Consider the following 27,881-nt stretch of genomic DNA (forward strand, 5'->3'; position numbering starts at 1 on the left):
TTCCCCCCCACACTCAGGGGGCCCTCCCTCTCAATGGAGGGGTAGAGAAGGGAACATGTACGATAAGCATTAGAGCCAGAGGGCCCAGGCCCACACTGGTGATTGGTAAGGACTGTGAGGTCATTTCCATGTCACAGACCGGACTATGGCACTGTGGATACTTCAAGAACCTGATCATGAACCCAGCACGTATAAATATCCATTGCTTAAACCACTAAAGCTCAAGCAATGACCATATCACCCTCAGTGGACAGTAACACTGTGGTGGGGAGGGAGGCTGCTGCTGGCCTGTGGTGGACGCAGGACCAGGCTGATGCTTAAGGCCATCCTGTAATACCCACGCCACATCCACACGGAGGAACAATCTAATACCCCAGCTCTGCTGGCTCATGTCTGTAATTCTAGCGACTCAAGGGGCTGACATCTGAGGATGGTGGTTCAAAGTCAGCTTTGGCAGGCAAGCCCATTAAATTTATTTCCAGTTAAGCACCAAAAAAGCTGAAGTGGAGCTGTAGAGCACTGAGCTCAAAAGTAGTGCTCAGGTAGGAAACATCAACATCGATGTAGCATGAAACATCCCCAAGACTTGTTTGCTGAAATTAACTACTAGTTTAATGGTGTGTGTGTGTGTGTGTGTGTGTGTGAATGTCTGATATACAAGTGTCCCAATTCTTCAGAGAAATTAACATTTCAATTCTGTTTTTATCTAGAAGTCATTAAACTGTGCAACATGAATTATTGGAAGTGTAACAGCGAATTAACTCTATTCATCAGCGAAGTCCAAACACTTTAGAGTGCATGGGTAATGAAAAAAGAGCTCCACATTTTCTATCTCTTCTCATTAAAGTAAACTGGTTTCCCCTCTCAGTATATAAAACTGTCTTCTCTTCATAGAATTTATACCACCATAAGCCAGCTCGCATTCTAAACTATTATACGCCTCCAATTAATTTTTGCAGCTTTTGCCTGAAAATTTAATGAGATAGTAGTGTGTGAGCCTGTGACCTCTGATTACATGTGTGTGCTCAGTATTCAGGTTGCTGTAATAAAATAATCTGATCCGAACAGGAATGGAGAGCATCTCCCATTTTCACAGTGCTGAAGGTAATGTGGTAACCAGGCCTATGTGCTTGACTCTTTTAAATCTAATTATGAAATTTACTGGCCTCAAATTAAACTACTGCTACTCATCAACCTGGGAGCAAAGGAGAAGAAAGAGTGGGTGGCATGCTTCTTACCCTGTTAGCATTATCCCCACCTCTGGTCCTGAGCTCCTCCCTGCCCTGGAGTTCCCACCCTACAGCTGGCCACTCCCTCTCTCTGCCCAGACCCACCTGAGCATGCACCTACCTCACTTCCTGCCCCTGACCCCCCTGCTACCTCAATAGGGACTGGGGCCATGTGCTCCATCTTCGGGGAAATATGGCTCCTCTAATAAACCTTGTAGTGATCTTTCTCTTGTGCCTGTCTGCCTCCGTGTGGTCCCCTGGGATGGATGTGAAGGATTCCTTTCACACCCAGTATCACTTCTGTAAACATCCCCTTGAAAAGTTAAGATGGATGACCACTTGGCCAACACCTTTGACCTCTAACATGGAAGCGAAGCCTAGAGCAACTGCACTTCTCAAACACGACCCTAGAACAGCAAAAGCAAGCACACAGGTGAACACAGTAGGAAAAATTCCCCAATGGCCAGATGCCTGGGCTCCTCAGATACACGTGCCACAGGCAGGAAGCATCGCATTCACATATGCCCTCACACATTTGTGTAATAGTGGTGTGTGCACAAGCATAAGGTTGTGGGTCTGCACACAGGTGAGTACATACGTGAATGAATGTCTGCACATGTGTGCATCTAAGTGCATGCCTGCAGAAGTCAAGACAGAAATGAAAGGGAGGAGAGAGGCAAGGAGGCCTCAGCAACAGGTCCTCTGTGGTCACCTTCGGCAAGGTAACCAGAGTACTCAAAAGGACAAAGGGAAAAAACCCAGAACAGTCAACAGTACTAGTCTTCGCATCGTCATAAAGTAACTACTATATTTATCTCTTTTTCTGAAGCTACTGTAGGGGCTTAAGTGCGTTCAGGGCTCTGCGCCAGGTGCTCACCACTGGAGCCACACCTTAAGCCGTTTCTCTCTTTTAAACCATATTAAGATGTAAGACAGTCTTATCGGTAATTGGACTGTGAGACCAGACCATGCTGAGCTTTGGGAATGTGTTCCTGAACCTTAGGAATCCACAGTCCATTCCTAACTCACTCTGCTAATGATAATGACACCCCCCGCCCCACAGTGGCAGAGAATGAATGCTAACCAGAGAATATGCAGCACTCAGCAACAAGGATAGCCCCCGGATGGTCTTTCTGAGTTAAATAGTCCTAGGACAGCCAGCATAGGGGGAGGAATGTACCATCCTTCTGAAGGAGTGGGGGACTTATGACTATGGAGCCAACTTGGGGGCTGCCACTGATAAGAGAAACTGGGGTGTGGGGTAGACACTCCACAAAGTGATCTGCTCTTCTCCACTGGCTCCCCTGCAACGCTGAGCACACAGCAGGAAATCTCAAGAGCCTCATTCTGACCTGGGGCCAAGCCCCTCAGAGCCAGGTAGGTGGGAACAGATCTCCAAACCTCATGTAATAAAACCCACCAGGTCAACTTGCCAAGTTACATGTATTGTTTATAAACAAACATTCCCCTACAGAGGCCGACTGGAAAAACACCACCCAACAACAGTCACAGGCATCCAATCCCATACTCACACCAAGAACCAAACGCTTTAGGGGTGGGAGTGGTAGAGGCTGGAACAGAACATGCAAGGTGTGCACCCGAAAAACAAACCCAGGTTGTCACCCCACCAGTGTTCTTGTTAAAGGCCAAGAAATCATTGGCTCTCATTGCCCAAGAAATGAACAGGCCACGTAAGAACATAAATCTTCATCTTGCAGGTGGATACCACATGCATGGACTCAAATGAAGTTGCAAACCAATGTTCAGCACACAGAACACATCCAGTTCCCAGGGATTCACTTCCAGAGCCAGTAGCTGGCCTAATCTTGAGATCTCCAAATAGAAAAAGTCCCTTACCCACTGACTTGCCTGGTCGGGGAAGGCCAAAGCCACAAAAGCCCTGAGCATGACACTCAGTTCCAGGCTTGTGAAGGACACCTCTCCCCACACTCCACCTGGAACAGCCCCATCATTCCAGAGGAAACACTCCAGAAAACCGTCAATGGGTTCCTAGAAAAAAGGAACTTCTGAGTTGCTACAAACCCCTGCTCAAAGACATCACTGAGCTCCCTAGCAGCCAGGGGAGGTGGCATCTCTAAGAGCAAATGTGCCCAGAACTACACAGATCCCTTTGAAGCTGCCACTGGAGCGTGGCTGTTTGTCTGAGGTAGGCCAGAGTGGGTGGGCACCAGACCAGGAACTAACACAACCAAGGGCACAGTGTGGCAAGCAGCATCCTCCAAACAGGATTCTGCACAGTCTCAAGCACGAAAGCAGCAGAAAAAGGCCTGTAAGTTCTCCAGATCTGAGGTCTGGGAGAGCAGTGAATGAAGATCTCACCAAGATCACAACATACAAACACACCACAAGGCAAACCTTTGGGTGAAGAACGGAAGCTATTAACTGTGTTACTGGCATGCACAGATGTTGTCTGTTTCTAAAATTCCCAAATAGATTAATTAGCATATTATAAAGAATTTACTTCCATTTCCCCTTGACAGATCATAAAAGCCAAAACACAATGTTCGGTTGGAAACTGACAAGTGTATATAGCAGGAAAGGCTGCATTAACTTTAGGCAACAGTGAGAGAAAATGGTATTTATGATGTTTAGACACCTAATTAATTCTAACAGTGGAATGTCAAAAACTATACACGCATTTCTTTGGTAACCAAAGCCCAACATCAAACAAGTCAGTTCTGATCAGGAAAGAGGAGCCCCTAGCATTTCCCCTAATTTTTACACCCAGTACTGTAGCTGTTTGCTTTCTGGGTAAGTTGGTAGGGAAGAAAAAAAAATAAAACAAAAACGTGCAGAAGATCAAAAGGAGGCTTGAGATACACTGCCCTGCACACGCCATTAAGCTTAAATAGCATAATAAATGTAAATATGAACGGGGTTCTAGGATACATGTCCACCCTTCACTTTGGCAATTAACTCAACTGAAAGCTGAAATCCTCAAGCTCTGCCTTGGGGGGATGGGGGGGAAGCTGGGACCTTTTCTGTCTCTTCAACTGGATGGTGTGGGGGACAGTGGGCTGGGGCAGAGGATACCTTCAAGCATTTTCCTCCCTGGCATGTTTAGGAATGGCCCCTTGGGGGAGGAGAGCCAGGGAAGTTTAAGGACAAGAGTAAGAATAACATGTGAAACCAAAGTTAAGTTAATAGATGCAGAGTTGTCCTTCCCCCATTCTTCTAGACTGCAAATCAAAATCTGCATTTAAATAGAGTATTTTTTAATGTGGAAAAGAGGAAGCCCTAGGGTACAAAGGTACTGCATTCTATATCTATGGGCACAACATTGCATTTTAAATGAGATGTGGCATTTTGAATCACTGGATGTATCACAATTTCCAAATTGTCTTGTTATTACTATTTTTACTAAATTCTCCCAATGTAATAGGCTAGGTTTCTTTGTATAGCCAGGGCTGTTAATAAAAGTAATGTGATATGACATCATTCCATCAATTTAATCTTGAGAAAAGATTACACAATCCTGGATTTCAAAAGCTGTGGGTTCTGATAATTCCAGCCATTATTCAGTGTGAAATTCAAACAGTCTGAATTCATTAACATTGCTTGTTACAAATCTGCATTTTTAGACTTTGCCATAAAAATGCAGGCGTCCAAACCCAGTGACCTGAATCTAACAGCCTTTCATGTGAAGTGGTCGGGTTCATCGCTTCTTCAGGCGTGGCTCACGGAATAAAGGCTGATGGTGAGTTCTCCCCACAGCTGGAGGAAAACAGGGGCTACTACTCCTGGCCTTAGGTCTCGTTGGGTGTCCTTACTGTTGGAGTATGGGAGACCTAACTCCCAAGCTTAAGACAGGGATGGTACTGGTAGTACAGCTTTTAGGGAGCAAACAGAGTCAGACTAAATTTGGCTATCTCATCTTCTTTCATCCAGTGACAACCTCTATCACATTATGATGCACAAGGTCCTCATCTGATACAGACACCTTGATTACTGAACTTCTGTAAGAAACAAATTCCCTTTCTTTATAAGTCACCCAGTCTGCAGCACTGTTACAGCCACCCAACATAGACAAGCTCTTTGCTTAATGTTCAGGCAAAAGTGCAGAAGACTCAGTTTCACTGGAAAGTGGAGACATATCCCCAGAGAAAGGGGCTCTTTACTAATAAACAGGTGTCCAGAATACCACACACACCTGTCACTGGAATACAGAACTGCACTAGTGGCTCTACCTCATCATCTCTGTGCTAGCACGAATCAGCACATCCTCACAAGAGTGAGAAAGCCAGGTATACCAGTGGCTCATGCCTGGAATCCTCCTCAGGAGGCTGAGATGTCAGGATCATGGTTTGAAACCAGTCTGAGTAAGACTTTAAAAAAGCATCCAAGCTCCAATACTGGAATGGGGGGTGGGGTGGGGAGGAGAGAGTGGAAGGAGAAGAGGAGGGCAAAGAGGAAGGAAGGAGAGAAAAAGAGGAAGGGAGGGAGGGAACTGGAATCTGACACAGGGAAATGCTAAATAGCTGGTTATCAGACTGATGGGAAAGGGGATATACACCACCTCCCCAAGTCCCAGGTCTTTACAACGGTTCTATGCATGCATTTATGACCGAGTGCTCACAGCCAGCTCAGAGGTCTTCCAGTGGGAAGACTATCCCAGGACATCTTCCCCCAGCTGGGGCAGGTCCCACGTTGAGCCTGTAGCTGTGTCCTACACTTCATCTGCTATGGATGAGGGTGGGGATGCTGATAAGCAGTCTTCTTTTCCTAAGCCCGTCAGTGTATGAAGTATCTGCTAAGCCACCATCTTCAATACTGTTTCATGGAATCCTGACAGCTCTGAAATTGAGTGTTTCCATCAACCTCATTAGGAAGGAAAGAAGTCAATCTGAGCAGCAGGCTTTGTGTGACCTGGGAGTCCCAAGGTCAATGTCATCAGGCAGCCATGGCCAGCTGCAGGGTCCCAGACATGCCAGCAGGACACTGCCCTCCACCCACCCTACACCAAGTCCGTGCATAAGAACAGAGCTGTCTCCTGACCCGGTCCAAAGCTGCATATACGCTTTGTGGCTGTCATCAGGCCTCACAGTGTGGCCCTTAAGCCCCGGGGAAGATCAGAGGACAAATCAATATGGAGGCTCATTCCTACAGGAAGCAGCAATGAGGGCTGTGGTCTAGAGGTCATCTAATGTTGGAATTAGCCAACAGCACTGAGCTGCAATTGAATTATGAAAAGCCAGAAATCCTGTATTCTCATCCTAGAGAAGGTTTGGAACCAACAGAGGGAGTCCCTCCCCCAACACACACACACACACACACACACACACACACACCCAGAGGGAGTCCCTCCCCCAACACACACACACACACACACACCCAGAGGGAGTCCCTCCCCCAACACACACACAGACACAGACACAAATACTGACTTCTAAGACCCAAGAGCCAGCCCATTTGAAGGAATTTGCTCCCAAGAGATCGAGGACTTCATCTGAGGACTTCATCCGCTGGGCCTTACAGCTGTCTTCAAGCTCGCAGCTCCTTCCATTCATGCAGACATTCATAGCATCTCCAGCTAAAAGGAGAGCGCAGCCCCTCAGCTACAGAAAGCTGACTTCCCCCTTCCCCAACCGCATGTCAGGACATAGGCAGCAGGCATGTTTTTGTTTTCCTGGAGTAGAAAGCTCAAGAACATGGCCGCATCATTTCAGAACATTTATACTCCCCTGAACAGGCAGTGTAGCATGCTGGTTTGCCTTCTGTTTCCAGAAAACTCTCACGGCTAACATACAGCAATCTGTCCTTCCAGACAGATGCTTTGCAGGGTTCCTGCACGGATCCAGCCTACTATATACCTTCCAGCCCAGCTGCAGTCTGATTTATTTATTCAAAATACATTCTGGGGCAGCAGGCATGGTGGTGCACACATGTAAATCCCAGCATTCAGAGGCTGAGCAGAGAAAGGAAGATCTAGAGTTAAGGCCAGCCTACAATACAAGCCCTTTCTCAAAACAACAATAAAAATAAACCCAAAAGCCTTCAAGAACATCTATATTATGCAGGTTAGACTCAGAAGTTCAGGAAGAATAATAAATGAAATGTATCATTCTGCAGCAGAGAGCTTGCAGAAACCACTCTGGAAGGTTATGTTTGTAGTCAAAACTTTAACTTTTAACTCAAGTTCATTTCCCATATTTTTACTTCTTTTTTCTTTTTGGTCAGTCATGGGCTTGAACTCTAGGCCCGGGGCACTGTCCCTCAGCAGCTCTTCAACTCAAAGAAGAGCTCTCTACCACTTGAGCCATGGCGCCACTTCCAGTTTTCTGGTGATTAATTGTAGATAAGAGTCTCATGAACTTTCCTGCCCAGGCTGACTTTGAACCGCGACCCTCAGATGTCAGCCTCCTGAGAAACTAGGATACAGGTGTGAGCCACTGGCACCCAGCTTGTTTTTTAAAAAATTTCACCTGCTAGGAGTCAAAAGGCACAGAAAGAGACCCAGTCCTCAAAGACAGAAGTCCTCAGCTGCTAGGCCAGCAGTGGCTTGAGGCTCACTCCAGACAACCAACCACTCTCCGCTCAGAGAGTAAGGGCACAACTGTGTGAGGAAGACAGGTAGGGTGCACAGGTAAAGATGCATGATGCCCAGGAAGGTCAGCCCAGGAGCTGCCAACACCACCTGTTCCTCCCTCCCAAGCTTATTTTCTAGAGGTCCCAGGTTTCCTCCTGGGAAGGGCCAAGGATCTGAAAAGCCTTGTCTAAGCAGATCCATCCACCTTTACCCATGTCCTAGACTGTCTGCCCGGTGACTCAGTTCTATCTTCCAAAGGTGGAGATGACACTGCTCAAGACAACAGATTCCATCTAACCGCAGAAATGGTGTGGTTGCAAGGCACAGGAAGCAGATGCTTCGGCTACCCAATCTTGCTGGCCACCAATCTATACTAAAACACAGCACTACAATGTTGTTCTGAGCAACCGAGGCCGTCTCTGAAGTGGATGGGACTGGAGGCTCACTGGATATGGAACTATCAGCCTGGAACAAAGATGGAGACAGAGTAGGAAGGGGAGGACACCGTGCAGAGGAATTGCTGTGGGTGACTTCACACTGACAGAGAAATGGAAATGAAAGCCTGTAATCAGATGCTCTGAACTGCTATTCATCTGCGGGTTGTTTTCTTACCCTTGTACATAACATTATTTTTCCCTTATGTTCTATCTTTTTTGCACATATAATTAATTTTAACAGCTTCTGCAACTTATCCCACAGGTTGTTGCTGTTTCTTTAAACAGTATACTGCTGAGAAATTGATTTGTTTGCTTTGTGTGCCTAAAGAAGCCACATTATGAAATATGCATAAATGTCACTCACTGTCCTGGCTGCTTCTCAGGATAAATACAGAAACAAGTCTGGTTTTTACCTCTGTACTCAGGGAGGGCAGTCTCATGAACTACCCCGGTGCCCACACACAAAAACCAGTGAACTCCGCAGCATTTTTTTTTAAAACCTGCTATTTAGCCCTAACTGGTACAAGTCTAGGGGAATTATCTTAATTGGTATGTAGAAAGAATGAATGGCAAAAGCATTCAGTTAACCAAACGGTCTAGAACCAGGTGGGAGTTGCCCTGCTTGCCAGAAAGAAGAGATTCAATCAGTAAGTAAAGCAAACGCATCCCATTGGTGCTAGATGGATACCAGTAGGAGAAAGCCATGGGCAACAATGCTTCCTGCCCTAGACCTGGGAACCAGCTCCCAGAGGAACACAGAATTCTCTGCTACTTCTTAGAGAGCTACGCTACAAAAATAAATAAATAAAAATGCATTTAACTCTCCGCTTCTTAAACAAAGGTGAAAATCAAGACTAGGCAATGGTACAAAAATAAAATAAAATAAAAATCCTGCCCCCCACCAGGCCGTGGGCTGTTCAAAGGCAGGTCCTAGCAGGGGCTCGGGCCATGGGTAGGCTTTCCTTAGCATCTGTGGCTAGGGGAGCTGCTTCAAGTTCAGCTCTCTCAACTGAGGTAGGTGGTGTGTTCCTCCTGAAAAACCCACTGAAACCACCCAAACCCAGCCACGAACAAATAGAAGACGCTCCATGAGCCATAAAGCAGAGATGGCAATGCAAGAATACCCCTGGTTGCAGACAGTGCCAGCTGATTAGACACATCAAAGCCCCATTTCCCCACCTCTTCATTTCCACAGCTACACCTGTAGCTCCACCCCCAACTTGATACTCAACCCAAAATGCCATTTCCTCCAATAGTCAGGCCTTTTCGGTCACACCAATTTCTTCCCATTCTTCTCCTCTCTTAGCAGAAGGATCAAGCTCCAAGCCTGGGGTAAGGGACAGGGCCGGGTAAAGGAGAAGCTGATCACTGACATTGGTACCCAGTTTCCCCACGGAATGGGGGTGGTGTACTCAGTCAACTGGGGGGACCTTGGGCCAGGCCCAAGTCCTCTCTCAAGTTTGCTCACCCAAAAACACACATAGCCACCTCTGCGTGGACAACAAACAATCCAAGGCTATCCCTTATTATCATGGACCATGTGGTAACCCTAACTAGATTTGGCAGGAGCTTAGTGCCATTATAAACCGAGGAATGAGCTTCTGTGAACAGCAAATACCGCAAGAAGGCATCATCAATAACAAAGTGATTTCCATGGCATGGACAAAAGCCAGTAATGCCTGTATGGGTCTATAAAGGTTCCCACCAACAGGGGGTGTGGGAAGGCGGAGTTCAGGGTGACCTCAGGTGTGCAGGAAGGCGCAGTGTCGGGCTCTTCACAGATAAAACGGGGTTCTTGACCTGGTCATGAGGACTCTCAGAAAGGGAGGAAGGCCACGCACCTATACCTTCCAGCACTGTGCCTAAACTGTGCGCTCCCATGATGAGACTGGAGGTCAGCCACCCGGAGAAAGGGTTGCCCTAGCCTGCTTAAGCTTAACTGTATGTAGCCTTCCCCAGAAGCTCTGCAGCAGGAGCAGCTGGAGCTCCATCCTGGCAGGGAAGCTAATGTGGGTTGGAGGATTCTGTTACATGAGGGACAGTGAAACCAAGACCTTCTGTTTTGTTCTGTTCCACCCAGCTTGGATTAGAACCAGCAGCCCTGGTGGGTGGAAGTCGAGAACACCATTAATATAGCAGGAAACCAAACCCACCAAGAGAAGCCTGGGGCTCGACTTGACTCTGCCTAGTCCTGGCTCTAAAAACAAGACGGGATGATTACTCTCATCCTGAGAGCCAGACTCAGATTTTGAAGACACGAAGACCACACCAACACCTGGCATTTACCAGAGGAGGCCGAGAGTGGCTCCTACATGCTTTGATTCTGAAAACACAGAACAAAAACCAAGTGTTCTGGCTAAGGATTCCCCTCCTCTCTGCAGAGAACTGTCCAGAGCCTCTGGGAGCTCACGGAGCCCATCCCAGGCTCCTCGCTACCCTCATTTAGTCTCCAAGATGAAAAGCCCTGCACATCTTCCTCTGGTTTGTGGTTTACAACATCACTAGTCGTACCTCTTGCCTAAAACTGGTACAGACAGGATCACAACACTGAGGAGGAGCCGAGGAGACAGGAGCCGGGAGAGCCCAACAAAATGCAACTCATCTAGAGTCTGCATATCATTTATTTTCTTTCGTTGGTTGTGGGGCTTGAACTTGGGGCCTGGGTGATATCCTTGAGCTCTTCAGCTCAAGGAAGAGCGCTCTACTACTTTGACTCATATAGTGCCACTTCCGGTTTTCTGGTGGTTAATTGGAGATAAGAGTCTCATGGACTTTCCTGCCCTGGCTTACTTTGAACTTCTATCCTCAGATCTCAGCCTCCTGGGTAGCTAGGATTACAGGAGTGCAAGACACCCAGCTTGTATTATCATTTTTATTAATGATAAGAGGAACCTTCTTAGGAGAAAACTGAAATGGGTACTGATTTTGTATAACTTTTTACAAGGCCCACAAATCAAGCTATCAAGTCTGGTATAATATGAACATATTATTTACATTAGGATATGCTTAAAAATACTGTGACAAAAAATGCCATATAAATGACTTTAGTGCCACTTGGCAGCCATAGCTATGATGGAATTGTAGGCTTTTCAATTTCCTTTTCTACCTACATTAAAAAAAAGAAAAGAAAAAGATGTATCAAGGGCCTGGAGTAGTGGTGTACAACTGTAATCCCAGCTACCCTGAGGCAAAGGAGCACTGTGGCAGATGCCCAATCCAGGAAAAGTGATTCTGAGACTATCTAAAAGCAAAGAAAAATAAAAAGGATTGGGGCATGGCTCAAATGTTCCGGCACTTGACTAGCAAGTGAGAGGCTGCAACAAAGGTCAGTCTAGACCAGAGATGCCAACAGGTGAACTTCCTGGTTGAAAGGAACATGTACTTCTTAGTCTGGCCATAATCAATGTGTCTAAGTTGCTCTGATTTATGGACACCAGGCCAGGCTTTTGGGAGTGGCTGCTGCAGACAGCCTCATTATGGGCAGAAGTGTCCTCTAATACGGCTCACATGTTAGTGGCCTGCTGGTGTGATTTTGGGGAGTGAGTCTGAGAAGTAGAACACATCTGTAAGGGGTTTGCCACAGGGGGTCGAGGGGGCGCTTATTTTTGTCCTAGGCTTCTCTCTGTTTCCGGTGGGCACAAGATGAGTGGCCTCTGCCACACGCTTCCAGCTATGGTATTCTGCTCCACCATAGGCCCAGGATCCACAGAGCCAAAGACTAAGGATAGAAATTTCTAGAAGCAGGTGCTAAAATAAGCTCAGCCTCCCTTGAGTTCTATTTATTAGGTGTTAAGTATCAGGGCACAGCAATGATAAAAGTAATACAAAGCTAGTACAAGTGATGACACAGCACTGGGCATGAGAAGTTTAAGAGCAAAGTTTAAGAGCGCAGTCGGAAGAGGTTAGCGCTGGAGCTGGTTAGCAGCCAATGCATACTGCGGACTTCACAAGTCATCATCACAGCACTGCCCATGCCACAGTGATGGCCAACTCCAGTGCTGCAGTCACTTCATCTCTGAAGTGTTATACAAAACTCTGACTCAACAGAGTACCAAAAACGCAGACACTAGGAAGTACCGTAAAAGGACAATGTCAGGATACACATGGTGCCCAGGAAGCAATGTTCACAGGAAGTGTGCTGAGATTTCCTTCTGACACTTGAATGCATATGTAGAATGTTAAGTGTTACTTGGAGATGGAGATCAACACTAAACTGTGTCTTTGAGTGGTCTCATTATTAGGTTGGGTCAAATGAGAATGCCATTGTTAAAAACATCCACTTCACCCTTAGACCCATCTCATCTTCAGAGGAAAGGCTTTCCACTCCCATGAGGGTGGGACACATCAAGTGCCCTGAAATGTTCGCTTTCCAGAGGCAGGTGGGACCTAGGTCTTACAAATGGAAGACTTCAGAAGGCAGCAGACACGACCAGGTCACAGAGCTGGCCCCCTGTGGAAACCTCATTTAGTCCAGCATTCAACATAGACTAACACTATACTGTTCTAGCTACACAGTGACAGAGACAGCTTGAGAACTCTGCACAGATTTGAGTACACAGACACTATATGGCTAAGAACCAGAAGAGAGAAAAGCTCGGCTTGAAAGGCCGAGAGCCTAGAGCAATGGCTACAACATCCCATGTTCTTCTCAAAGAAGTTTCCTCTGGCAGCTCATGTACCCCTGCAAAGATCCATACCAAGGCCTCTTCTGAGAGAGGTAACTGGATGGGTGTGAGCACCACGTTCTGATAGGGCCTTATGCTCTACTAACTTGTCAAAGCATTCTAGGGAAAGGCCACTGAGTGTCTAAATCAAGTATAATCTTAAAAGATGTTGGTGTGTGTGTACATCTGTGCACAAGCAGGAAAGAGTGTGGGAGTGACGTTAGCCCACCTACCCATTTCACCAAGATGTAGGTCCCAGGCAGCTGCATGGCTACACCAGTGAGCAGCTTCGCAGGGAAGGGAGAGAGACACCCAATCCAAAGCCCACTTGGTTGCGTTCAGGTATAGCTTGGACCTCTCCCCAGGGTCATCCCTTGGGGCTCCAAGGTCACAATGGTGACCTTGACCTTCCTCCTAAACAAAGCTAGTCCCTATTGGGTTAGATAGAAAGGACACTGAGCTCATACTTGTCTTTTTGTTTTTGAAGGACATCGGTAATTCAAGTAGAAATTTTTTTTAAGGAGTATAAAAATCAATCTTATCAAAGAAATTGATACGAAATTTTTTTTTTGAGGAAGATCCACATTCTGTGCAAAATAGCTAAAGGCATGTTGGAAGTAAACTCAGAGCCCCAAACCTTGCTGTGGGTACAGGACTGAACAATAACCAAATCAATATGCTCTCCACCTATCTCCAAACAAGTACAGACAGAACCCAAAGCTCTACTCCACCCCACCGCATGCCCAATCCACTCCCCCAGGGGGAAAAAAATTGTTAGCCGTACAAAGACATCCAGAGGCTGGAAACCGAGAATCACCAGCAAGCTGCTTTCTTTCTAAAAAACATCCATCTACCATTTTACAAGTGATGGAGGTGGCATGAGACCATCTCCCTAATTCATTTTTATTTCTTTTAATTAATACGTCAAGAGGCTCTAACATTATTTCCATCCTGCCTTGAGTTTCCTTGCAGTATAATTTCCATTGACTTATCTCTCCAGCAGCAGTAAGAATCACTTTCCACTGAACTGGATTGCTTCAGAGTTCATTACATGTATTTTGCTTTTGATAAATGAAAATACTAGATGCAGTTAATTGAAAGGCAATCAATAGGATCCTGCTATTAGACCTCCCTGTGAAACACCAGAGACTGCCCGGGTTCCACGGTCATCAAACTAATTGAAATCATGTTCTGAAGGGGATCTGAGAAACGCCAAGTTTTACCTGGAGATATTTTACAATAACTCACCAAGATAAATGTGTCCACAAACTCTATAGTTCACGCGATGGGTTGTCCGTCTCTTTAAGGGAATATAGCTTCATTGGTTCACAACAATTTAAAGTGAAGAAATTCTGAAAGAAAATGGAATTGAATCAGTCAGGTTGAAGCCATGATTTTGTTTACAACTAGCCAACTGTTAATTGCATTTTTCCAATGCCTCTGACTCCAAGCTACCAGAGGTTATTAAATGGTTTCATTAAAAATACTATTTGTCTTGCTGGAGTCCATACCAGATCAAATTAAACAGCAGAGCAGCAGAACAAACGAACCCTTTTCATCCATTCTGACATGAAGCCAAGTGTGCAAAACCAGAAGGTGCTGCCACCGTGCCATCCCCATGAAAATGACATGTGACGCAGCGCACAAGGGGCCAAACAGCCAATGCCTCCAAGCCAAGAGTGCCGGGAGAAATACGAAATGACAAAGCGCAATGCGGAAAGTCCATGGTTCATAAGTGCTGACAACTGTTAATCTTCTGTAAGGATGACGAACGTTTGCAGTTGTCCATTAATAGAAGCATTTTAGCTTACTACTGACATTGATTACTCAGTTAAGAATTCAATCCTAATGTTCAATAAAAATCACACTTTCCTGGCAAATGCAATATGAAATGAGGGATGCATTAAATAGCACTCACGTTTATTTTACCATACAAGGATGAGGGCAAATAGATGGTACCGGCTAGGTCATCTGACTGGCATCCCATCCACACAGAGGCATAGGAGGGAAGGAAAGCCAAGTCTACACTGGCTGATTGAAAAGGACAAACATCTGGCCAACAAATATGTCATGCCTATGGCTTTTCCCTGAAGATGGAACTTCACCACTGGGGTGGCTATGTAACGGGAGAGCCCACTTAGAAGGATACGCCATGGGAGAAGGCGAGGACTGTATTACAGATATAAACGGTTGCTTCTCACCCAAACTTAGGCCCCTGATTAACATACAAAAAAAAAAAAGAAAGAAAGAAAAACAAAATCACCTGTACCAGGCACTGGTGGCCCAAGTGATAGAGTGCTAGCCCTGAACATAAGTCAGGGACAGCACCCAGGCCCTGACTGTAAGCCCCAGACTGCCATCAAGAAAGTCCCAGTTATTCTTCAATTTTTATGAAGCTATAGTTTCCTCATTTAAAATGATAAGAGTTGTACAGTCCAACTCTTATTATATGGCTTAGTGGTAGAGTGCTTGCCTAGCATACATGAAGCCCTGGATTCCATTCCTTAGTACTACATACACAGAAAAGACCAGAAGTGGTGCTGTGGCTCAAGTGGTAGAGTGCTAGCCTTGAGCAAAAGCAGCTCAGGGACAGTGCCCAGGCCCTGAGGTTCAAGCCCAAGGACTGGCCAAAATAACAATAATAAATAAAATAATAATACCAGAGCCTGGCACTAGTGGCCCACATCAGTAATCCCAGCTAGTCAGGGGGCTAAGATCTGAGAATATTAGTTCAGTGCCAGACGGAGTAGGATATGTCTGTAAGAATCTCAATTAACCACCACCAAAAAGCCAAAGTGGAAGTAAAGTTGTGGCTCAAGTGGTATAGCACTCTATCCAGGATAAGAGTGGGGGAGGGGCAGCAGGAGAGAGGAGAGCCAGGAAGGGGTTGCAGGGGGAAGAGAGGGGAGGTAGGGAGAGACAGAGACATGGAAGGGGGGAGCTTCGCCAGACATGATGATGCATACGCATGCCTGTAATCCCAGCAATGAAGAGGTTGAGGTGGGATGACTGACAGTCTGAGATTAATCTGGGCATGGACAGACTTGAGGGCTAGCACTGGATATATAGCAAAACTATATGTCAAAACCAAACAGGGAGTGGGGGCGGGGGGGGGAGCACATTTTCTCAGGACCTAATCCAGTGATATCCCCTATGAAGGCAGAGCAAGTCATAAAGAAGGATCACAGGATCCCCTACACCCCCTCACCCCAAGAAAAACCATGTCCCTGTATTTGTGCACATCACTGTTTAGAGACTGACAACCAGCTTCTTTCTATTCTTCAACTAGAACCAAGAGGACCACCATGCCAAGGCGTCTGTGGGGCTGTGGGGTAGGGGACTCATAACCTACACCACCCCTCGCATAGACTTCCTGTTGTTTCTGGATTAGTCCCTCATACAACTCAAGTGCCATGTAAACAGCTGGTTCTCACAAAACCATCACTGTACTAAGGTTTCACATCAGTTTTTTCGTGCGTGTGTGTGTGTGTACATTCAGCACTTCTTTTGCTTTGGTTTCTTTCTCGGGTAGGGATCTTAGGCCTTTCCTCTTTTGTCTCCTGCCCGGCTTGGGTTACAGAATGTCCCACCAGTCCTTTGCCCCCTGCTTGGCTGGCATTACAGGAGTACACCACCACACCTGGCCCTTCAAATGTTTTCGATGAGAGGTTTGCTGAGTCCATGGATACAAGGGTTGGCTACATACTCAGGTGGAGGGTAGCTTCTATAACTATGCCAACATGGTCAAGAAGCAACTCACTGCCCTGCGACCCCACACCGGCTCAAAACCCAAACTTTCCACTTTAAGGAGAAAGTGGAGACGACATTCCAGCCTCTTAAGTGCGAGGACAGGAGGGACACAGTCTTTTAGTAGTCCCAAGGGCCTAATGACACAAGCTACAGAACCATCCACTGAGGCAGCGTGACTAGCAGACTCCTAACCATCTCATATAGGTGTCTTCTGTAACACCTCACGAGCTTAACCTGCCACCTCCCAGTCTACTTCTTAAACACCTTGCACAAAAGGGAATCAGATATTTAACAAACAATATCATGTTTGCATAACTTCAATGTGCTTGTCTCCATTTGCCCTGGGCTTCCTTATTTCTATTTTTTCTCCTTGTTCTTTCTATTATGCCTACATGAAGCAGACATGAACAGGCTTATGTATGTACAAATACCAAAACCATAAGGACATTATCTACCTAGTTCAGGAATTTTAACCCTTTCTGGAAGGAAGGAAAAGGATCTGGGGGTCTAAATTTAGCAATTCTGTAACAATACTATTTGCTTTGAAACAGAAGTCTGAGGACAATACAGGAACAGGTTATAATCAGAATGGTATGGGTTCAAGCTTTTAATCTGAGAGACTCCAGTTAAATTCACAGGAACAAACAGCTCTGCCTTGCAGAAGGCTTCACAGGTTATCAGCGACAGTCCACTGAATCATAAATGGGAAATTTGGAAGAGCCCGGAGCCTGCCCAGCGACTAGCAACAGCTTTTGCAGTGGATTAAAAACATTAAAACACTTGGAAGATATGGCAATCTTGAAAGCTAGATACATTGTTACTTGAAGGTGGAAAGAAATACTCAGGAAGACTGCAGCTACAGAAAAGCTAAAAATTTTCCAGTGCTTGTTTCAGAAGATACTTGCAGGCTGTGCCAGGGAAACGTTTCTTAGCAGGATTTCTCCAAGAACTTCCGAGAGTATACAATGAGATGCAGAGGTGACTTAGCTACTAAGGTCATGCCCACTACTCCCATGCCCCACCCGAGGCCTGGGAAGTGCAGCCAAAAACACCCGTCATCCCCCGCGCCACCTGCAAGCTCCCTGTGCTACCTCTGGCTGAGGGTCTTCTCTGGCCTGGGCCATGCCCAAAGTGGGTGACAAGCAGGGACACCAGCAGGCAGGGCATCCCAGAAGCATCTTGGATGAGGGCCGCTGGCACTTGGGCTTCCACAGGAAAGGAACTAAGGATTCAGGACTCCTGCCTAGAAGGGCTGCTCCACTTGGGAGTTTGATTTGCGCTCTCCCTAAGGCAGGCATGAGAAAGTAATATTCTAGGTCCACAGGGGATAAAGTCGACTTTCTCAAAACTGACTGAGCTTTGGAAATTCTGCCTGCCCTGAGCCCCGTGGGCAGGTCTTGAAGGAAGCCCGAGAGGCGCAGTGCACAGTGCTCCCAGGAGGGCTGTCCTGGCCTTGGGAGCGAGCACTCAGCACACAGGCCCATGGGGCCCAGCGAGTGCTGAGCCAAGGCCCTGTGGAGGAGTGGCAGTCGCACTGCGCCTTGGGCCACATCTAGATCAGAGTACCAGCCCTCCCTCACCTGCCAGCCGACATCCACCACAGCCCAGGCTGTGTCAGCGATGGGGGCGCAGAGGGGACTTGTGGCGACTCCCGGGGAAGAGGGTGTGAGAGGGGGTAGCCGGCCTCCTCACAAACCCTCCACAGGTCCTCCTGACTCACTGGAAGAGCAGCCAGGCCAAGGCCTCAGGCAGAGGGGTCACCAGGATGCCAAATTCCTGGCCACTAAAGTAATCTGCCTGTGTCGGCAGGCTGGAAGTCCCTCTGGACGGACAGACAGACTCAATCAGCCAAGCAGCAGCCCTACAAGAGTATGATCCAGAAGTCTCTTCTTTCCACTTCCCTAAACAGCTCTCCACACACCTGCTTTAGGGCTGTGTCTGCCTTGAGTGAGATCCTTGCCTACTGGGAAGGCCTCACCTCCCCCTCCCCCATCAGGTACATCCCTGACACAAGGAGCCACCAAGCAGGCAGGGAGGTATATGCTCAGGGCTGCTGGGGTACCCCAGAGCAAATGGGGTGCAAGAGATGGCAGCTACAGGGGTGGCAGTCTTCCTGTTTCTCTTATCTAACCCCACTGTACCCATCAGCAGGACACGAACACAATGTGCCCTTTAACCAGGCACTAGGGCTGCCATTGAGATGGCAAAGCCCATTGTGCGTCAGGTGCCTGCCCTCAGCTCTAAGACGGTGTCCGAAGCCAGGGTCACTGGACAGGAAGCAGTGGTCCCATGGGAAAAACAGGGACCTGATGGCATCTGCTGCCACCTATCCGACAAGACCAGACACTGAGATGGTACCATCTAGAATGCTGACACTCTCATACTGGCAGGCCATTCTCCCCACCACTGCCTTGTAAAGAATAAACCATATTAATTAACTTGGAAACAATTATCCTTTCTTGAGGGGGGGAGGGAAACAATCTTGAAAGCAAATTCTCTCTGCACCCCTCTATAATACAGCCACTTGGGCCACTTGAGCAGAGACCTTAAGGTTGGCACTTCATTATACTCCTGATGTCCAAATGTCTCAATTTCAAGAAGGAAAATGTCCTCCGGGCAGAAACTTTACACACACAGTCTTCATGGAGAAATGTTTATGGAAATTTAGTACTATTAAATAAATACACTCAGAGGGTTTTAGGTTTTAAGAATGTGAAAAGACTCAACAGCCAAGACTTGAGAACGCTTGTCTTCAGATACAAAGACGTCCGTGGAGAGCTGTACGGAAAGTCTTGGACCTCTGCCACTTTCAGAAGGAAAATAGAACGGGATATGGTCCCAGTGTTGTCTCAGATGTAGCCAATTAACATGCCTGCTCCTTGGCCCTATCCTTGGGTTTCAGACTTTTTAACACCATAGAGCCAACAGGCTGGAGGAGAGCTGGGTGACAGAGACAATGCCGGGAAGCCGGTCGAGCTTCTACAGCCTGCGACCCGGGACCACCCGCCCCTCGGTCTTGTGACTGCAGAAGGGAGATACAAATGAGGGCATGGGAACAGCAGCTGGGAAGGTTTGGTAGTGACCAGAGAAAGGAGCATGGAAAACAAATTGATAAATAGGTGCTGCCAATCAAAGCTGGTGTCGGGCAAGTTATGGAAAGGGGGGGAAAGCAAATATCCTGAGCATCAGCCCACACACCGATGTCATTTTGTGAACTCAAGCTGTGTTCACACACCCAGAACTGCCCAGCTGGCAGGGAAAGCAAGGGCAGCTGCTGTGTGCAATCTGACCAGGGATCCCAGGGTCCTGGCCGGACCCCCAGGGTTTGTTGTAAGTGATGGTACACAGAGCCACGTACAAATCTTGGGAAAAAGAAAAAGAAAGAACTTCCCTTAGGAAAGATGAGGATAACCAGGCCCCAGTGGCTCACACTACTGGAGGAGGCTGAGATCTGAGGATTGCAGCTCAAAGCCAGCCCAGGCCAGAAAGTCTGTGTGATTCATCTGCAATTAACACCGGAAAACCGGAAGTAGCACTGTGGCTCAAGTGGTAGTGCTTGCCTTGAGCTTAAGAGCTGAGGGACGGTGCCTAGGCCCAGAGTTCAAGCCCCACAACCAACGGGCGGGCGAATGGGCAGAAGGAAGAAGGAAGGAAGGAAGAAAAGAAGGAAGGAAGAAAAGAAGGAAGGAAGAAAAGAAGGAAGGGTGATGAGAACAGTGGACAGTGTGTCAAGTGGCCAGCCAGGATAGGCCCACCTCAAAACTCTGTACCGCTGGCCATGTTCTAGAGACACTTGGTATCTGTGTCTCATTTTTGTTTTTTTAGTTAAAAACACAACCTGAAACAAAAAACCACCTGCTGTGGAGCAATATGGTCGTGTGAGATAGTTGAGAACCTCCCAGAAGAATCAGGTTTAGGAGATTACCTTGGGGTCCAGCTCATGGTAGTCAGACGGAGATCCTGACAGGAAGCTGTGCCCCTGGTGTGCTCTGCTGGTCAGGGGGAGGAGGCAGTGCGGTGCTTTCTGAGCCCCTTCCAACCAAGGACGGGTAGCACAGATGTGGGCCTCTGGGTGTTGAGAAGCCAAACCAACACCATGGTCAGACAGAAGCATTACACCAACGTAAGGGCAAAGCAGCTCCGCAGAAGAGTGAAGGAAATGAAGGAGGAGGAGGCTGAGCGCAGGGAAGAGTCCACAAGCGTAGGGCAAGCGCCTTGCTCTCCCTCTGCTGGAGTAGGGCGCTGGAGTCTACATAGCCCATCCTTCCTCAGGGACAAGGAAGAAACTGGGCATTTTCATCCCAATGCATCACAGAGCTAGCTATACAGGTACCTGGTTACAGTGATTGTAGTACATTGTGATTCTGATATATCAATAGATGTGAAGGATTACAAAATATTTAAAGACAGGAAAAAATACCTATAGGTCTACTGGAATACGGAATATAAAACAGTAAGAATACTCCCCCAGTAAATTTCATTTTTAAATAAATGCATACATTCATGCATAGGAGATGGAATATAACCAAAATGTTATTTCTCCGTTCTAAAAAGAGGACTTAAAAATATTTAGCAGAATAGTTAATCATTTATATCAAATCTCTTCATCCTTTCGTGTATTAGAACATGTCCTCCTGAAATCTAGATAGACGCTGTGGGCTCTCGGGTTAGGAGGAGCGGGCTGTGGCTGGGAATGAGAAGGTGGATGGCGCGAGGTCACCCATCCTGCTTTCCTGCTGCACCACAGCAACCCCACCCCTACCAAGTGGAGGCAAGCCCAAAATAGCTGCACTACCTCAGCCGGCTTTCAAGAAAGCCAGGCATCCCTTCATTGAACACCAAGTTCAATCTGTTACCACACAAAAGTTCCCCTTGGGAATCTCAGACTTCCAGTGGCCAAATAACTGACAGAAAGTGGTTGGGAGACCGAATGAAGCCTTCCCCCGCAGGCCTCCAGGCAGACCTAGCAGACCTCTGGGGAATCCAACAAGGTGAATTTCTCAGCATGCTCTACTCAAGTTCTTGACCATGAAGCAGAATGAGCAGCAAGAAAACACTCAGAAAATCACTATGACTTGAGGATTGACTAGTGAATTCTATCATCTCTGAAAAACTTACGGATTTCAACAGCATTGATGAACAGGCTAGGTGTGGAATATTGAGCAAATAGCATGGCCAGGTACCATACAACCATGGCTCAGAACCCACCTCTCTGTTGTGGCCTCCATGACAGAGCAGCCTCTATACCCGCAATGTGGAAACCATGTCACTTTCCAGGTTACACTTGGAAAATAAAGACAAGTGCAAGATGAGGTCGGCTGCAGAGACCAGCATGCACAGAGACTGCAAATAACAGATCTCAGTAATGCCCCTAAAGATCTAACTGAAGGTGAATTCATGGGTCCAAACTATGTTTCCTCTGAAAGCAACAAAAGGTTCACAGAAGTTCGCTACAGTATCCAGAAACATCACTGATGAGCAAAGCCTATCTTGACTTGAGTCTTTTGCACTTCTCACCCAACACACTCCTAACCAACCCCAGTGCACAGTAGAATAACATTCCCATCACCAACACTCACAACAGGCAGTAAATCTCCAACAGCTCAGCCCAGTGAGTTGAGACCACAGGATTGTGATGGCCCCTGATAAGACAGGCTGCAGTATCCCCCCCCCCCCCCACCAAGGAATTAAGGTAGGTGGAGAAAATCCAAGTGTTAGACTGGCCTGTAGCTCACTGAGGCTATATACCCATTCCAAGCACCAAGTAAACTTGGCAGTCCACTCATAGACCAACTCCCAAAGGGGCACAGCCTATACCCAGGGGCAGGGCCAGCCTCTAGTCAGCCAAAATCAAACTGCAGAGCCCTTGATGAGCACATGGTATGTATAAAATTACCTATCCACTCATGTGTATTATGTATGGAATACTGGGAGTTCTGAACTAACCTGCATACACTTAGCTACCCAACTACATTTTATTGATTTGGCAAACTATACACACCAGCACTTGGGAGGCTGAGACAGGAGGAGCTAAGCAGTTCAAGATCAGCCTGGCATACTGGACAAGGCCTTGTCCCCAAAACTCGAAGAGCCAGGAGCTGGTGGCTCAAGCTTGTAATCCTAGCTACTCAGTAAGGATTAAGGTTCAAAGTCATCCCAGGCAGAAAAATCTGTGAGACATATCTCCCATTATACCAGCAAAAAAAGGAAAGTGGAGGGATGACTCAAGTGGTGGAGAGCCACCTAAGCCTTAGTTCAAACCCTAGTACCAGTATGCACATGTGCACACAGACATACAAACAGGCGTGCGCACGCATGCGCATACACACTCAAAGAAAGCTCAAACACTCATGTTGAAGAGCTCCAGAAGTTGCAATTCTGCAATTCTCACTAAAGCATGCCAAAAGTACATAGCTTCTACCTGTGATGCGACCTCTACTCTAGAACTTTCTTTGGGCTGCTGAGTCTTAGAAGCCAATCAGTCCCCTGTATTAGCCTGGGGGGCTGCCCTAGCCACCTGAAGGGGTTGTGGATTGTGGGAAAGAAAAAAAAAAAAAACAGCGAGACTCTTGGGGTGATATATACAAGCACCTGCTTGTATATTCCACTGAGCAAATCTGGCTGTGTCAATGTCCATTTCCAGCCACTCTTACTAGTTTTGCAGAAGTTAGTGGGAAAGGAGGGAAAGGCTATCTGGGAATCCTAGATCTGGTTGTATTTCTTTTCTTCTCTTATTCCTGCATGTGAACTTTTAGGTTTCAGCTGGGGCGAGGGGGGGAGGGGGGGGACTTGTTTGTGTAATTTGGCTCCTGGTGACTGGTTATGGGGCAACTTTCTTTAACAGATGGGTTCCTAACAAGGGGCATGCAGAAGAGCACTACTAAGGCAGCGTAGGTTCTGGACCCCCGAGAGCTCACAGCTCCTGAACTCTGACCCTCTCCCACTAGATAGTGCTGGCAAAGACGCTGCTGCAATGTCAGTGCTTTCCTGGGAGCAGGCAAGGCCAGCTGGCTTGCAGTCTGACGGCTACTGCCAGCTTGCCTAGGGCTCTCCAGGCCACACCCGACAGAGGGCGCCTGCCCTGGCAGAGCAGCCCAGAAAAAGAGGAGAGAGCGAGCCAGCCCCAGGGCAGCTCTGAGCTGGGCAGACAATCCAATTCCAGAACTTTCTTGGAACTCTCTGAAGCCAATCATCCCATATATAACCATACGTGTCAGTTGGGGACGGCCCTGGCCACGTGAAGGGGATGTGAGCCTGCGAGCTCCAGGTCCTGACCCAGCCTGGCTGAATCGAAACTATAGGCAGCAGCAGGCGGGACCAGACCGCCCGCCACCATCATACCCCACACACAGTTGTAAGCTGTGCTGGCTGGCATCCAATGCCTAGCTCACTCAAAGAAAGTTCTGGAGCTGGAGTCTCACAGCAGATTGCAGGGTCAAGCTGGCACGCCCCAGAGCAAACCTACAAGTCCACCGCTGCTTCTCCAGCAGCCCAAAGAGCTGGCTAACGCCCTCAGACTCCACATCAACCTTTTGTACCAGGCGAAAGGTCTTTCTGTGACTGTTCCCCGGGACCTGGCTACCTCCCTTTTAAGGAGAGCTGGCACACTTCCTGCCAGCACTCCACTCCCAGTAACTCCCCGCTGATTCAAAGAATCCAAAAGAAGAAAATTACAGAAGTGTCCTAGCTATTCCCGGCTTCACTGTCTTCGGGCTCACACTTTTTTGCAATTCATCCAACCCAAGTTTACCCTTCCTATCTCCTGGCAACAATCATGAAAATACCTCTTCCCTTCCCCCAAAGGCCCCATGATGTGTAAGGAATAGATGGAAAATATTTCAATAATAATACTATTTTCCAGATTCTATAAACCCTTAAATGGCTATTTACTCCAGGAACCAGACCACTTTCAAACCATCAACACTACTCAGCTTCAAAGCTGCTGAGGTTAAAAAAAAAAAAAGAAAGCCAACCAAAAAACCAACAGAACAACACATCAGTAAAACAGTAACTCTTCCACATGAATAAACTTACATTCTACATAAATTAAATATATAATTTGATTAAACATGTTTATATCTTTGTGATGACATTTAAAATAGAAGTAATCGTTTTCTTTTTTAAAAGAAAAACTCAAATATAATTCGAAGCTGTCAAGCCAGTCTTCTGCTACAGATCTTTTAAATGTCACATACCTTCAAAAGGGGGTGGCACTTTCCTTTTAAATATGCAATTCCAAACAGTGTGTTCTGAATCAAGAATGTATTAAAATACACTGCTGGCATTTACTCCGGTTTAAGCAGTGCCCTTTCCCCCACCCCTCAGGTGGACTTGCTCTGAAGGCCCTGCAGACAGACAGACAGCTCCTCTTCCCCGGTGCCTACTGGGGCGATCTCTCCCCAGGTCATGGCCGCACGCTGGCGGCGCTGCTGTTGGCGGCTCTCTCAGAGCTCAACACCAAGTCACGCTCCTCACACCTTAAGGGGCAAAGGTACCCTCTGCTAATTCTCCCAGTTTCTCCCACAGATAGCTTGCTGAACCCTGTGCAAACCAATTCTGGCATAGCACCAATGGCCCGATTGTAAGGCAGTGTTAATCAGATGCAAGGAGAACTCAGAACTCATTCTCATAAGTCAATGACCTACATATTCAATTGCTTATTCGCCATCTCAGCAGCAAACACTGAGCTATATTTAAACTCAGAGCACAGATATATCTTTCTTCTAAAACGCTTAGAGAGACAGATAAGCCTCATGCAGTCCGGCCCTCCTCATCTTCTCTACGTAGGGAAAGCCAGCCCTGGTGACATCAAGTGTTTGGGGGAACAGAAGAGGACAAGGTCTACTTCTCCATCATTTTAATAGGGAGGTGCACAGGGTCACTTCCACAGGCCACCAACATGAGGAGCCTTCCCACTGCTGCTTCAGCTGGGTGAAGCATGGTTCACTATCGCCTCCCCAGAACCGGGCTAGTAGTAAGTACTGGGGCACGAAAACTGCACCAGATGAGTTGAGTCCGTTAAGCACAGGTGACAAGCAGGTCACTATCACGTGTCCAAATCTAATGAAGAAAGTGAAGGAATGTGAACTCTTCCATCCCTTGGAACTAAGAAACAACATCTGACACTCTGGAGTCGGCAGAAATGACAGCAAAGGCAGAGAGCTCTTGAGTCTGGCCTAACACAGAAGGTCACAGACTGCTGGCATGGTACAGCTCTTCGTCTTTTACCCAAAGCCCATGATGAAAGCAGTGTACGCAAGTCACTCACTCCATGCTGGAGGCTGATCAGGGCGGAATGTTTGAGAAACCAAGCAAAGAACCACCTCCACCCTCCACCCCTGCAACCTAGCCCCAAACCAAAGCAGATACCTACTCCGCACACTGCCAGGGAAACTATTCAACACATACATTGCCGAGTGAGCGCTGGATAGGGTCACTTCATAGCAGACTATCCACATACTGGGTGCTGGGTGAGCACCAGATAGGGTCACTCCACAGCAGAGCCCGGGACCCTGAGTTAGGAAACCCTGGCTACTGCTTAGTACTACAGCAGGCAAGTTCCTGGGCAGCTCAGAACTGGAACTAACTGCTCCCAGACACAGGAGAGGGATGCCACTCGAAAGATATTCAGCATTCTCACAAGTCACTGGAGCTTAAAAGAAATCCCATCTGTGGAAAAACAGTGAAAAGGAGACTTCTCTCTTCTCTGGGCAACTTCCCTTCAAAATGAGTGACAAAGTCCACTTCCAGGGCCTGGATGGGACAGGCTACAAAACCCCAACCTTGAGGCCAGATCCCACAGCCCGCTATGTTATGTGGTACATCCAAGAACACAGCCAGCAGGCCATGGACACACAGAGATAAACAGCAGGGCTAGGTTCCCCAATCTCTAAGGTGAGGCACCTGTTCCTGTGTTCTGTGGACAGCAGATGGGATGCTGCCTCACCAAGACCCTACAGAAGTCGTCCTCCTTTGGGAGCCCAGATGCTGTTCTTGAGCTACTGCAACCAGGCTGCACCAGTGAATACCACAGCACCATACACAGGGATGGATCATGCATGGAGATGGACGAGATGGGGGGGGGGGGGATGGCACCACCCCGCAATGGTACAGAAGTTACCACACATAGGCCAATAATTTATTTCTAAGGTGGAATGGTGGTCTTTTCTCAGGCTAGTGACACTGTCCAGGGACAGCGAAGTGAGCCTTCCAAGCAGCCACAGCTCAAACAACTGGCGTTTTAGAAGATATAGAGGCCTGTACCCACTGAACTGGTCCTCAGGGTGTCTTAAGTCCTTCCTATCTATCCCAACTTAAATGACAGCCCAAGGAACACCCCTCTCAGGATGGCCTCCTGAAAGCATCCTTTAATGCTTTGCTTCTCCCAGGCACAAGTGGTAGCTATGGCACGGAGACGTGGAATCTGCGGCAGAATGCCACACAGGCATTACCCATGGCATTTCGTTTGGGATCTGCTCAAGCAGGCACCCCATGGAACCCAGCACTCGCTGCTCACTACGGCTCTTCTAAAGTCTGTGGTTGGTGTAACTGCGTGGAAGAGCCATCAGCTCAGCCTTCCTCACCCCAATCCTATCCTGGCTCACAGCATCCTATTTTTTTGAGTCCTCAAAGCACTTTCTTGAAAGAGGAAGATTATAAATAAGTAAAATGGAATCCACAAGGACACTCTAGCAGCCCTATAAAACATGTCTCTAAAAGTAACAGCCACAGCTCCTAGACAGGCTGGTAGCAGAGTCCCAGGGCTGATCTAGTGTCCTCCCGTTTCTGAAGCTAACTAGAAAAGTGGTCATCAGTGGGCTTGAATAAATCAACCCATTAATCATGAATACCAAAAGGCTGACATAGAGATTAAATAGAACCAGAGGCCATGGGACCCTCACTCTAAATAGGGAAGCCACAGATTCTGGTGGGAGGAGGCAGGAGGGGACAGGAGAAATAAAGCTAGAGAGAGACAGACAATGTGTGTGTGAGTGTGTGTGTGTTTGAGAGAGAGAGAGAGAGAGAGAGAGGAGAAAGAGAATCAGTAATTATCAAAAAAGAATCCAGAAGAAAAAGGAGCAGTCCCCCCTCCATCTAAATAAAGAGGGCAGGGCTACTCCACACCCCACCTCTGGTGGGGACCCCAGCGCCCAGGGCCTGTAAGCAAAGGATCAAGGAAGAGGAAGGCACCCTTGCACACTATTCCCACTGCACTACACATCCACCCAAGGAGAAGGCAACATTTTACTAAGTG

The 27,881-nt window shown here is 47.4% G+C and overlaps 1 protein-coding gene across 2 annotated transcripts in view; it reads right to left on the reverse strand.

Annotated features, from left to right (window-relative positions):
* The window catches only part of Ctbp2 (C-terminal binding protein 2), an 81,249-nt gene extending 67,040 nt beyond the window's left edge, over positions 1–14,209 (reverse strand). The window contains exon 1 of one of the 2 annotated variants that reach the window (XM_042701315.1): positions 14,126–14,209. The gene's annotated coding sequence lies outside the window, so the exon portion shown is untranslated. The remainder of the gene's footprint in view (positions 1–14,125) is intronic. The other variant, XM_042701316.1, reaches the window with a different exon arrangement.
* Between the last annotated feature and the right edge of the window lie 13,672 nt (positions 14,210–27,881).

Source organism: Dipodomys spectabilis, unplaced genomic scaffold (genome assembly GCF_019054845.1).
Source record: "Dipodomys spectabilis isolate Male_0828 unplaced genomic scaffold, ASM1905484v1 ptg000289l, whole genome shotgun sequence".
Taxonomy (NCBI): domain Eukaryota; kingdom Metazoa; phylum Chordata; class Mammalia; order Rodentia; family Heteromyidae; genus Dipodomys; species Dipodomys spectabilis.